The sequence below is a fragment of the Talpa occidentalis genome, unplaced genomic scaffold (genome assembly GCF_014898055.3).
Source record: "Talpa occidentalis isolate TD23 unplaced genomic scaffold, MPIMG_talOcc4v2.1, whole genome shotgun sequence".
In the NCBI taxonomy this organism is placed as follows: Eukaryota; Metazoa; Chordata; class Mammalia; order Eulipotyphla; family Talpidae; genus Talpa; species Talpa occidentalis.
Window position 1 is genome coordinate 10,189,996 of NW_026555331.1, and position 13,526 is coordinate 10,203,521.

Consider the following 13,526-nt stretch of genomic DNA (forward strand, 5'->3'; position numbering starts at 1 on the left):
TACACTTTCCTGTTTGCAGTGATCAATGAACGCTGGGCCAACTCCTTGTATCACGACACGGAGATCACTCTTATTTTTTCTTGCTGCAGAGTACTCCATAGTGCGGACATACCATCACTTTTTTTTTTTTTAACCATACACTATTGCTGGAAACTTTAATTATTTTTGATGTTTTGATTTGCAAATAATGCTACAACTAGTGATCACACACATACATCTCTGCATGCTTTTTCGGGTATTTCTGTAGTATGCACTTCTAGAACTAGGATTCAGGGGTCAGAGTAAATGAATGATAACTGCAACACATTGCTAAAAGCCAAACAATTTTATCTCTGTGCAATGATGCCTCCCTAAACGGATTCAAAGTGAGAAATTTAAAACATTTATTTAAAAATATTTCAGAAACATTTCAATATTTTTTTAAATACCAGGTTACTTTAAGGAACTTAATCTGTGTGTATTCTTCTAAGAAATAAAATAAGACACTAACAAAAGTGAACTCAGTAACACCGAAATACTTATGTAATCATTGAATGAAACAAAGACAATGTTGGTGAGGACACCTGTGTTCCAGAGCCCTAGCAAGTGCTCGTGATACCGGTGTGAGTTTGGCTGCAGGGAGCTCACAGTCTGGCTGTGTTGCTGAGACAGTCATTTACCGGCTTAATTGTAGTTGTGATGAGATCCATAGGGTGGCATGAATGGACCTAACAGGAGGACATGCGCTTGCTTTGGGAGAGGTGTAGGGCTTTTCTGTGTGACCTTTGTGCTAAAAGACCTGAAAGATGAGTGACAATAAACGAGAAAAGTGGTGAGGTCTGGAGGGAAAAGGCAAGAGAGACACTGAGAAAGAGGAAACCAAATTTGCAGATTCTGAGGTCTGGAAAGAGGTTGCTGCAAGTAACAGAAAGAAGGTCAGCACTGCTGGAGCCCAGAGGACCAGGATGCGAAGTGTGTGTTGCTGTCAAGAGAGAGGTAGAAGTTTGTTCTTTAAGCCATTCCATGGAGGCACCCCCATTTCTGATTCTTTTGCTTTTCCCTCAGTGTCTAGCATAAAGCTGTGTACAAAGTCGAAAAGCACTGAGGCAATTTGGAGTTAACCTTGGGGGGGGTCATTGGTGTCATGAGAGGACAATGCTGTCAAAGACTTGCTGTTCTTTAACCACCATCCAAAGACAAACTTGCGAGAAGATAATCGGACAATTATCCACTTGAAGACTCAGAGAGGAAGGGCCTCCAGATCACCCGTGGTGATGTCTGCTCCACTTGCTGGGTTTGTGAAGCACTGGGATGCTGCATCCCAACAGCCACCATGATCTGTCTATGCCTGGTCTCCTTTCATCCTGGACCAGCTCTAGGAGATAAGCACAAAGCCGGAAACTTTGTCTTTTTGTATCCTTAGCAAGGTCGGCCCTCCCCATCCTTGGGAATAATAAACAGAATTATCACTTTATTCTCTCCTCTGGAATAAACAAGTAGATTGTTTAGGTAAGGAATCAAAACCAGCCAACCAACAAAGAACATTCAAGTCAAGGTGTGAATGTCGGGTAACAATCTGGAGGATTATTACCAGGAGACAGGGCGTGGATGATTTACTGCAACGCTGTCGACACTGCTGCTAAATGAAGACAAGTAACTGAGTTACATGACCCCATGCTTAGCATTTTATATGCATTGCATAATTTAGTATTCACAGCTGTCATGGAAGGTAAGGAGTATTATTATCCCCAGAGGGAGATAATGAACTTGGTGCAGCAAACCTACATAAGGCCAGGCACAGGCCTAAGCACTTTCCCAAGAATAACTTATTTAACACATCAACAACAACGCGAGCTGGTACAGCTGTTTCTGGCTTACAGATGAAAGAAGTGAGTGCCATGTTGAATAAGCTGCAGTGTGGGCATTTGGAGCCACTATCTCAGCACGACTTGGTCTTCACGGCACTTGGGTCACCTGTGTTGGGGTGGGGAAGGTCAAGCTTGTCTATTTGCTCTGGTAGGTGATCTGGTCACATCACTGCTTGGTGCATGGTCTCCTGACTCAGGGATCTGGGGATCTGGTCATTTCAAATGCTTGATGCATGCTTTCCTAACTCAGGCCTCCTGGGCTCTTTCTGGTTGGTTTGTTCTGAATGTCAGTGAGATAGAGCCAAAGTTCACAGCATTTGGTTCAGTCCTAAGAGGTTCTGTGCTGAGTGGACTCTACTTGCTCATGTCTTCTGATACCCCAGAGATGTTAACAATATTTATGAGATAAGAGTTAAGAGCAAACAAGTACTCTTTGAACTTTATGCTATCTCTCGTCTTATTATTTTATGAATTAAATACTATGACATTCACTTGACAGATGAGACCACTGAGGCTAGAGAATATAAGAAATCAAGATGGACTCCTTATACTTCAGGAGCTGGGATTTGAACCCAAGCTAGACCTTCCTCCATCCCAACGCTCCAAAACCACTCTCTTTGAAACCAGACAACTCCAGGTTTGAATCCAAGCTCTGCAACATATCTGGTGCATGCCAAGGTTAGTTATGTTACCTCTCTGAGTCTCAGTTTGCACATCTAGTGGGGTGATGTGGTCATTGAAAGGACAGAGGGAGGTGGTCCATGAAATGACGAAGCTTCGAGCCTGGTACATAATCAGCTGTTAACAAATGTTAGTTCTTTTCCAATTGAAATGTTGGTGAGATAAATTGCTCCCCGAAGGCTGACACAAGGCGAACTGCCTACCTCAGTCCACCAAATGAGACTTGGAGGAATTAAGTTGAGCAGCTTTAATTGATCATCTTGTAATTTCCACCACTGGATGCGGATTAGCCACACTACATCATAGACTAATTATATTCATCACGCCACGGGGCCTGAGGAATACGTTGTTGTCTTTGTTATTAAAATGGGGTTTGTCTAATTAAAACCAAGAAGTTCTGCAAACAGCCTATGGTGTTTTAATTCCGGCAGGCTGTATTTAATCAGAACAATTGCCTATGGGCCTACCAATTGTATTTCTTTTGGATCAAATTCTCCGCTTAATGTGCCATAGGATTGCACTATTGACTGAAGTTGACGGGAGGCTAGCCAGGGAGAACAGATAGTTTGCTAGCAGCTGAGCGCTCACTGTTTTCATGGTTTATTATCTCAGCTTTCATTCTTGCTATTTAAATAAAGCCTTAATAGGGAGGAGACAATTGTTCTGTCTTTTCCCCGTGGACTTGGACATACATGTATTCTTAATCTCTTTGACATTGATTTATTGGGGCTTGCTAACTAGCCAGGCACCATACTAGGTACTGGATGCTATATGGCAATATTGCTAAAGAGCTGGTTCTTGATATTTGGGTGAAAAAGATCCCAGGAGGTGGGAGGTTAAGGATAACGCAATGAATCACAATGCTACATAAACTTGAAATTAAAAGTCGTTTTGATTTATGATTCCATGGAGAGGGGGTACAGGGATGGCGTTACCCTGACCTTGGGCAAGTTCACCTTTGTTGAGCTCCAGATGCCTCAATTGTAAGACTGGGGCAACAAAGCCCACTTTTTATGTTGTTCTGAAGATCCTGGGAGATAAAATATATACAATACAAATGTCAATGCTGCAATTTATGTTCGTCTTGATGAGTCTTGATTAGTATCAGTATTAACTGGCAGATGCCAGGTAAGTTACTTCATCTCATAAAATCACAATTTTCTGATCAAAGGGGCATCCTTTTCCCTTCCAGTACCAGGTTCATGACATATATTTCCCCCTTTAATCTTAGTAGTGGATCAAGCCTCATTTGACTCCAAGCTCCTCTGAGAGTAGGGGACCTCTTATTAAATGTTTCTGGAACCTCTTCCTTCTCAGCCTAAAATACATAATGAATGGTTCAGAAACAGTTGCAGAATGAATATGTTGGGTAATTTAGAGGAAGATATACTATTTATTTACTTTTTACTAGGTAGTAACCCCTGTCCTAAACAATGCACCAATCACCTAGTTTAATTCTCACAATAATAGTAACAAAATAAGATAATACTAGTTATGTGTTTATCTTCAGATGGAGAAACTGAAATGCAGAGGCTAGGGGACTTTCCTGGCATGAAGCTGCTAGCTGGCTCCAGTCTTAATCACTGTGCTGTCCTCTCCCTGTGATATAATGAGAACACAATGAATAAGACCTCTCCTAGGGAACTGCTGCTTCACATAAAGAACTTACATTTTCCACCTTTTAGAAAAGCCATGGCGAGTGGTGTGATCTCCCCTTGGACATATGGAAAGTGAAGTTCATAAAGTTAACTGATTTGCCCAAAGTCATGTAGGTAATATACAATAGAGAGTGGCTTGCATTTTATTTTTATTTTAGCAAACTGAAATGCTTCCTATATTATTTGCTATATTGCATCTCCCTTTTTTGGTTGTAATTTTACCATATCATGAAGAAGTTAAAATGTCGTGTAAGTCACATAATGTTGCATTTATGAATATACCTTAAGTTTTAAATCACTTCCCTGTTGTTGGGCTTTGGTCTTCATCTATTTTGGGAGTGGTGGTTATTACTTTTGCTCTCATTAACATCCTTTTCTATAAACCTAGATCTTTGTCTGATTGCTTCTGTAGAACAGATTAGTTCTCAGAAGTGGAGTAACTGGGTCAAAGGTTGTAAACTTTTGCTTGACAACTACCAAATTACTCTCTAAGGCATAATAACAACTAAATGAATGAATGCTGAACCAAAGAGAGTCATTCCAGGAGTGTATAAAATCCCTTCTGTATTCATCTGGTGTTGGTCAAGAAATAGAACCACTCATTACAAGCCTTTTAGGGAAAAGAGTTTAATATAGAAATTAGGCCTACATGAGTGTAGGAAGAGAGGGGAAGTGACCTTGTGAAAGACTGCAGTCAGATGGGATAAAGTGACTTCAGCCCTAAGCTCTGGGCTGAGAGAAGTTGGAGCAACCCCCACAATCCAACACAATTGCAAAGTGGGAACTCATGGAATAGTCTAGAAAGTCTGGTCTCCAGGATCTCTGGCTTTGGTCCCACTTCTGCCTTCTAAATCTCCAGTGAGTTTTTCCCCTTGGCAAACACCAGCTCTGAGTTTTCAGAATTCTGATATTCTTGGAAACCCAGCTCATGCCTTAGAACTGGGTGCTGAGCCAACAAGGATAATCCGTGACACCTTCTCTCTGTTCTCAGCAGGACTTGAAACCACTGAAGATTTGCTGCCAATGTGAAAGAGAACAGAATATTTTAATTTGAATTTTTTATTGTGTGATTTTTTTTTCCCACATACTTTTTGGTCACCTGCCTATACAACAAATACTGTTGAGCTCTGAATAGAAATCAGTCATAGTTCTGGACTTTGGGGAAACCGAGGAAGAAGACAGCCAAAGCTGTCTATTTGGGGAGTGGTGGTTATTACTTTTGCTTTTATGTAGCTTACAGTCCAGGGCAGGAAGATGGGAAAAAGGAGCAAATATAGGAACAAGATAATTTCAGATTGTTATCAGTATTCCAGGGGAAAAATGGATAATTGTGAAATGGGCAAAAGAGATTACGAATACCCTATTAGTGGATCTGGAGCCTCTGGAGATTATTTACTACTGTGGGGGTGGGAGGGTTCATTGTCCACTAGACTATTTACATTTTTTTTATTTAATTATTTTCCATTGAGGTAACATTGGTTTACAACTCTGTATGGTTTAGGAGAATAGGCTCACACCTCTGTCTGTATGTCACCACATATACCATCATAATCCTCCACCACAGCCCGTTGGGTCTCCTCCCCGTCTGGTAGCCTTAATTAAAGTCATATTTTTAGGGTTTGTTTGGTTTAGTTTGATCTGTTTCTTTGTTTCATTTTTCTAAATTTTACATATGAGTAAGATCATCCAGTATTTGTCTTTCTCCTTCTGACTTATTTCACTTAGCAGAATCCACTCCAAGTCCATCCATGCTCTCTCAAATGGCAAGAGTTCATCTTTTTTATAGCTAAGTAGTATTCCACTGTATTTATATATCACACCTTCATAGTCCACTCATTTGTCCCTAAGAACCTAAGTTGTTTCCATAGTTTGCCTATGTAAATAGTGCTGCTATGAACTTAGCAAATTTTTGCATTCTTCAGATAAACACCTAGGAGTGAAATTGTTAGATCACATCACATATTAGGTTTTTTTTACAACTCTGTAGAGAAAGAAGTTAACTGGGGGCCTCCCCGGTGGCTCAGCGGTTGAGCGCTGGGTTGCCAAGCTGCCCGCAGCCTCTGTGGAGCCGGTTCGATCCCTGTCTGCTCCCTGGCCACCGGAGGAGGGTCCCACGTGGCGCGCAGACCTCTCCTGCCTCCCACTGCTCCCCTCAGCAGTGTACTTCGGTCCTTCTGCCTGCTCTGCTCCCCGCTCTGGCTCTGGTGAATTCTCTCACCCTCCCGCGCTTCTGCCTGTACCCAGTGCTTGTATAAATAAATAAATAAATAAATCTTTAAAAAAAAAAAAAGACGTTAACTGGTAACAAACTGTTAGAATGTGATTATTTCCTTTCCATAGACTTGCAAACTGTGTCAGGTCGAAGGCAATTGATTATCACTGTTGGACATTGAGCACTTTTGCCAGCTCTACATCAATATGCAAGTTCAGTTAAGCATTCCTTAGCTGAATGGCAGTGTCTGCACCTTGGATTTCTTTGTTGAATTGGTTGTAACATCTCACTGGTTATCTCTTAATTTTTGAGCTAAATGATGTCTTTGGGATAGATTCCTCTTATGACAGCCATGATTATATCTTCTATTTAACAGCTATGTTAGTTTACATATAGGAATAAGTGTATTAAGCCAATGAGCAAAATAATTTCAGATAGGAATAATATTAATGAGAAAATAAGATAGGTGTTGTTTGAAAGGGTGACTGTGGGAAGGATGGTGGGAAGTTGCTAATTAGGATGGGTGATCAGAAAAGATCTCACTAAGGAAATGACATTTGAAATGAAACATGATTGGAAAAAGTTGTTCATGTGCAAGCAGGAGGGCAGAGTGTTCCAGGCTGAGGGGACAGCTTATGCAAAGGTCCTGAGACAGGGATAACTTGTCATATGCAAGAAAACAATTGTAATGGGTAAAGTGGGAATGGCAAGAGTGTGACTAAGGAGGCTAGGGAGGGCCAGCTTATGCCATGCCATTTACAATTAGAATTTTATTCTAAATGCACTGAGAAACTATGTGGTTTTAGACAGTGGAGTATTGTCATCTGATTCATATTAAAGAATGGATTTTTGGGCCTCCCCTGGTAGCGCAGCGGTTGAGCACTGGGCTGCGAAGCTGCCCGCAGCCTCTGCAGCGCCGGTGCAATCCCCGGCCACTGGTGAGGGTCCCACATGGCACACAGACCTCTCCTGCCATGCCCGCTGCTCCCCTCAGCAGTGTGTTTTGTCAGTCTGCCTGTTCTGTTGCCCACTCTGGTGAATTCTCTCACCCTCCCGCACTTCTGACTGTACCCAGTGCTTGTATAAATAAATAAATAAATCTTTAAAAAAAAAGAATGGATTTGTGTAGCTTCTATGAGTGTTCCATTCTCATTTTCCTTCTCAAATTATTATTATTAAGCCTGACATGTCGATTAGTTTATCAAGTCTTATCATAAGTAAACACATAATTTTATTTTGATTAATAATTATGAACAAATAGAATCATGAAAGTAACAGATAGTCATTGGAGAAATATTTGAAAAATAAAAAATACACCAAAAGGAAATAAAAAATAGTTTGCTTTAGAAATAAGGGGCACAGCTCTTGCAGTGTTTTTAGCTGGAGTAGTTCAGTGTCATGAGCCCCTTGAGCCAGGAAACAAATCACACAACACCTTGTAAGCTGGCCCATCTACTAAATTTGGTGATTTACAGAGTTTCTCTGTAGCAGTGAGCAGTAGAAACTAATGGGAACTACCTGTGAGCAGCAGGTGTCAGTCACACCTGAGGTTTTCACACCAAACCCAGTTCACGTCAGGTCACACGTCTGTCCTCCTTCCTCTGAGGGACACACATGGGGAAGACTCTTTGCTTGGCAGTCCCAGGGGGTGGGTGCTAATCTCCCCCCACCTCCTCCTAAGGAGCCAGTGGAAGAAAAACCAATCAGTGGAAAAAAAATTCACACAAAGAAAGCAAGAGGAAATTCAGCGGAGGTGCCCAGAGGCCTTTATGATAGGAAGCAGGAAATGGACATATTTTTCCAGGCTTGCTATGAAACAAAGGTCTATTCTTTACTCAAGTCTTGCTATGTAAGTCAGTGGAGTTAGGGGCCCCTCAGTTGGGTGCATGAGGCCAGGAAGAGCCTTCCTCTTGGATGGGCACTGCCCTTATAGTGTTATGGAAAAGGGACTCGCTCTCACGATGGTGTCTCTGGGGCCCAAACTTCCATGGATGAATATGATGTAGGGGATCATTGTAGAGTGAAGCCTTTCCATGTAACAGGAAGACTTTACCTCCAGGGGAACTTGAAAGAACGATCAGATTTTATAGTTTGGACTCTTCCTTAATTATGACAAGCTGTGGTTTAGCTCCTCTAACCTGAGGGTTAAGGACCTGGGATTTGGAGGCAAGCCAACCTGAGCTTTGCCATTTAGTAACTGTGTGATCTTGGGCAAGTTAATGAAATTCTCTGAGTCTCAATTTTCCCATTTGTAAAAGGACAATCATAGTATCTGTTACAGAGAATCGTATGCTTAGAAAGAGCTACTATATTCTATGTGCTTAGCACAGAAACAGGACACAATCTTCCAGTAAGCCAGGGAAAAAAGAATGAAGTTTCAGAAATTAGTAAGGTTTATATAATCCTGTGTAAGAGGGAGGGACCCAGAAACAGCAGGCAGGGATGTTCTGTAACCTCAGGGTGTGGAGTCTATTGTGGTAGGCAGAACAAAGAGTTCTTTAGTGAGGACAAAAGAGAACTACAAATTCCACTCATAATTATGATAAGCCCTGCACCACACCTCTTTATTTTTTATTACTAATTTGTCACCCAGAGAATTTTCCCACAAGTAAAAGTGAGCATCTGGGGAGCTGACTGGAGTAATCTAGTCACTAAGAATATGGATTGATCATTCGACAGGTAGTAAAGCATATCAGGTTTACCAATGGGTATTGGTGGCAGTGTCAACAAAAATAAAATGCACGTTTTCATTGAATGTCTATCATGAACTGGATCCTATGCTTGGCCTTAACTTATGTTTGTTCAAAGATGCCAATAATGCCCCCATAGTAGACTGGTGTAATCCTTATCTTACAGATGAGGCTCGTAGAAGATCTGTGACTTACCCAAAGCCACAGAGGTATTTGGAGGGTAGGATTGGGTAATGGGTTTGTTTGTCGCTAATGCTGCTTCTGTGTCAATGCTTTCATTATGCTTCCAGCCAGCCCCTCTGAGATTTTGGGGAGCTTGCTCAGGAATTAAGACCTGAGCATCACCCTCAGGCCTCTTCTGTTGCAATGGAGTCTGCTGGACTGATAGAGAATCCAGCTGTATGGGTTGTGTCTTTGGGATGAGGGTCTGTGTGGCACACAGAGCAATGCCTGTAGATGAGATGGACCTGCTGCTGCCTTGCGCAAACTAGATAATTCAAAGAATCTCAATTTTCCTATCTGTAATTTGGAAGTTAGACATATTTCCCAGAGTTTCTTTGAGGATTAAATGGCATTGAGTTGACATTTATTAAACTCAACTTTTTTCCCCTTATCAATCATTAATTTGTTCAATTAAGACACTGTGCCATGTTACAACAATGTTCAAGAGAGACATAGTCCAGTTTTATTTCACATATTCTACGGGAGGATAAACTTTAAAAAAGCTGCTCAAGTAAATATATACATGAATTATATTTTAAGTGCCTTGAAAGAGAAAGGAGTGGAGTTTGTGCAGATGTGGTCAGGTAAAGCCTTTCTCTGAAAATTAGTGAAGATTTAAGTGAATTATAACAGACAGTCATCTGATGAAAAGCAATCTGAGAGGGGGGCCTCCCTGGTGGCGCAGGGGTTAATGTCTCAGTACTACTAAGCTATCAGTGGCCATTGCAGCAGGAGTTCGATCCCTGGCCAGTGAGCTGACCCACATGGCACAGCAGACCTCTCCTGTCTTGCCCGCTGCTCCCCTCAGCAGTGTATTTCAGTAGATCCGCCTGTTCTGTTCCCCACTCTGCCTCTGGCAAATCTTCTCACCCCCACACCTCTGGATAACACCCCAGCTCTTGTATACATAAATAAAAATAAATCTTTAAAACAAAATTCTGAGAGGTGGAGAGAGCATTTCAGGAATGGAAAATAGCATGCCCAAAGGTCCTAGAAGTGGGAATGGCCTTATTGCTGGAAGTAGGAATGAGCAAGGAGACAAGTGGGCAGGAGACTCCAGAGGGTTTCCGTTTCATCATCCCCTCGGGCACCCATGCCACCGCCTCTCTTAAAGGCAATCAGGGTCTAGCATCACAAAGGATCCCACTGAAGATATTTTTCTTCTCTGTACCCATCCATGTTCACTACCTGAAAAATTGTGAACTGACTTCTTGGGCCGTGGGACTTGAGTTGTTCAACAAGGGTGACTACGTGTTCTGGTTTTCCCTGGACAGGCCTAAGTGTTCATGGTTCCCCAAAGTCATTATTTACAGTTCACCCTTTTGTTCTGAAACCTGTCCTGGTTTAGATGATTAATTATGTGGTCATCCTACTCTCTGCACTTGGGACTTGACTCCTGCCCGGAGAGCTCATTCATTGTGTTACTGGTTGTTTGGTGTGACTGTTCCTTGCGGTGATATCTCCCTTGTTCTTTGGTCAGTTGGAATTGTGTTGTATTTAAAGCTTTGAGATGGTACCTGGGTGGATGATAGCTTGGAAAAAGAATGAAAGTCATATTATGGTGGTTGTCACTGTCTTCTGTGGGACAAACTCTGCTGCTGCCAGGACATGAAGTGCAGTAGAGCAACCAATTCACTGGAACATTTTTGCTTTCTATATGAGGAAAGGAAATAATTTTTGGAGTCGCTTCTAAGCCAGGCTCTGTGGTAGGTGCTGCGTTTCAGCCCCCTGGTGTGGCTGATCTGTTTTCCCTTATCCTGGCTGCAGTTCTGGCTCTAGTACTCCCCAACTGGGCTCCTTCAAGCAGGTCACTAGCCTCTGTGGACCTCAGTTTTCTCATTCCAGGGAGGTTATTTTAAAATGGGGGTTCAGATTTAACTCAGTTGAGGTGATCAGAGGGTGAGCTCCTCCAAAGGACTGTAACTGAGGAAAGTTGTCATCATGCCGCTTCTCCTGTGGCCTGAAGAAAGAACATGTGCAGCACAGGCTTTGAGATAATGCCTGTCACCACCTGGGGCTCCTGTGTGACTGTGCGTAAGGGGCTGTCCCGTCCCTCAGGCCATGAATCATAGCCAGGGTGGGAGGCTGACCGCAGGGCCTGATACGCTGCTGGACTCTGGTTTAGCATTTGGATTTGGAAGCCAGGCCAGAGTGAGAAGTGGTTTTCCTACTGGCTGCTCTGTTTTGCTTTGTCTTCTCTCTCCAGCACATGACAGGATCTGGCAGAGGTAGTGGTCAGGGGAGTATGATGGAGGAAGTAACCTTTCCTCTCATTGGGGGAGATTGGCTCCATTGAAACATGAAGTGCAACTTCACACGGCTGGGCCTTCACTGGCTGGCAAAGGGCAGTGTGTTAGCAAACAAAAGCGTTCTTATTTTTGTCAATGAAAACTCAGCAAACCGCAGGAAGAGATGACAGCACTTTTCCCACTTCATTCACATGAATGATAATGAACTCCATTGTCCGGCAGCCTTTGGGCATTATCTGATGCTGCTATTTCTGCTGGTCAGAATTTGCACATCTCCCACATGACTCAGGGTCCTGCAGTCTCTTTCCCAGTTGGGAACTCTGACTGCTTAGCATTCTGCAGATCCGCACGCTGGCGTGGGGAACTAGTCTCTCAAAAGGAGCATGGCCCGATGGCCCCAAACCTTCTGACAAGGGAAATAGTTCCAAGGAACATGTAATTACAATGGGCTTTTCTTAGGGCTTTTAAATATACAGTGACTTTTTGGTGAATGAAATTTACACACACACCCCCCACATTCCTAAGTGATTTGAATTTCCGATGAGCCAGAACGTCTAAAATCAATTCCGTAGGGTGAAGGGTGAGTGGCAAGATTTAAGAATACACCGTGCTATGGACCCTCTCTAGATGCTTCCCAAACATCATCCTCTTAGCTTCTCAAGGAACCCGCTGAGATAGGTGTCATAAGCTGATGGCATTGGAGGGGAGGCTGATATTCAGAGCAGGTCATTTATTGACCAAAGATGGTGACAGATCAATGAAAGCATTGGGCCAGGAAGCTGCTGCCGATTGCAGCCCAATCATATGTCAGTGCAAAGTGAGGTGAGTTGTGGCCCTTTACTCACTGCATTCGCGTAGTGACTTTATTATGAGCCTCATGGGAGATGGAAGCCCTGATTTCCCAGAGGGTGGGTGGGCGGCGTCTCACACACAGTCAGGATTGCAAACATGCTTTTCTCCACATCACGCTACCACGTGAATCCACTTGGAGGAACCAAAAGTTCATCTCAGGACCTGATCACTAAGGGAAGCTGGCCGGAGCTGACTTAACATGCTCTCCATACCTGTGCCAACCACCATGTACCATCATTCCTTTCTCTTTTTGGATCTCATTGGACTCATGCATTTTATGGTACCCAGACTATACATCGATACAGTTTATTTAAAAAAAAAATTGGAAGTCACTGGTCTAGTAGGAAAAGGGAAACTAATCACAAGGTGACAACATTTTACTAAATGATGTCCATGAACAGGAGAAGAAACTATGTGTGGTAATATAGGCAGATAAAATTTAAATGTAATTTAAAAAGAAAGAGTAATACATGCACATGGTTAGAAAAGAGAAGGTCTCACCATGAAAATAAATATTATCCTTCTGTCCTGTCTTGTCCCAGTAAATTTTGATGACATACTGTGTCCAAAGCATCACAGAGGCACTGCTGTTCAAAAAAAGCAATGTTAATGCTTGCAAAACCAGGTGAGACACGCAGATGTTTGCTGTACTGAGGCAGAAATCAGAGGAATGCAGCTTTAGGAGCATTTCAGAAGTGGCAAACTGGTTAATGAAAATATACTTGACAAGATCCTCGATATTCTCCCAGCATTTCAGCAACTGGTATTCAAATCTAAAGAACATGTTCTTTTCTTACCATCAGTAGGTCAAGTCCCAAATATAGGGTGTCAAACTTAAAAAAAAATTTTTTTAATCTAGTGACCTCCTGGAGTTGGGGCCATGCTGCATAGATTGTCTCTAATTTTCACAATGATGCTGAAGGAAGTGTCATTTCCCACGTTTGCCTGGACAGGAACCTGGTACAGAAAGCAGGCACCTTGAATCACCGAGTCTTCAGCTAGTGATGGAGGGAGCCGAGCTGGGGACTGAGCTGTTTCCCAGCCTGTATGTTTCTGTTGATGTCTGCAGAAACGAAACTTACCACCCTGCTCAAGTTTTGGAGCCTCCATACTAG

The 13,526-nt window shown here is 42.6% G+C and overlaps 1 long non-coding RNA gene across 14 annotated transcripts in view; it reads left to right on the plus strand.

Annotated features, from left to right (window-relative positions):
- Window positions 1–13,526, plus strand: part of LOC119237929 (uncharacterized) — a 132,700-nt gene that overhangs the window by 44,652 nt on the left and 74,522 nt on the right. For all 14 annotated transcript variants that reach the window (XR_008550540.1, XR_008550541.1, XR_008550530.1 and 11 more), the window contains one exon: window positions 2,347–2,525. This is a non-coding gene — a long non-coding RNA (uncharacterized LOC119237929). The remainder of the gene's footprint in view (window positions 1–2,346; window positions 2,526–13,526) is intronic.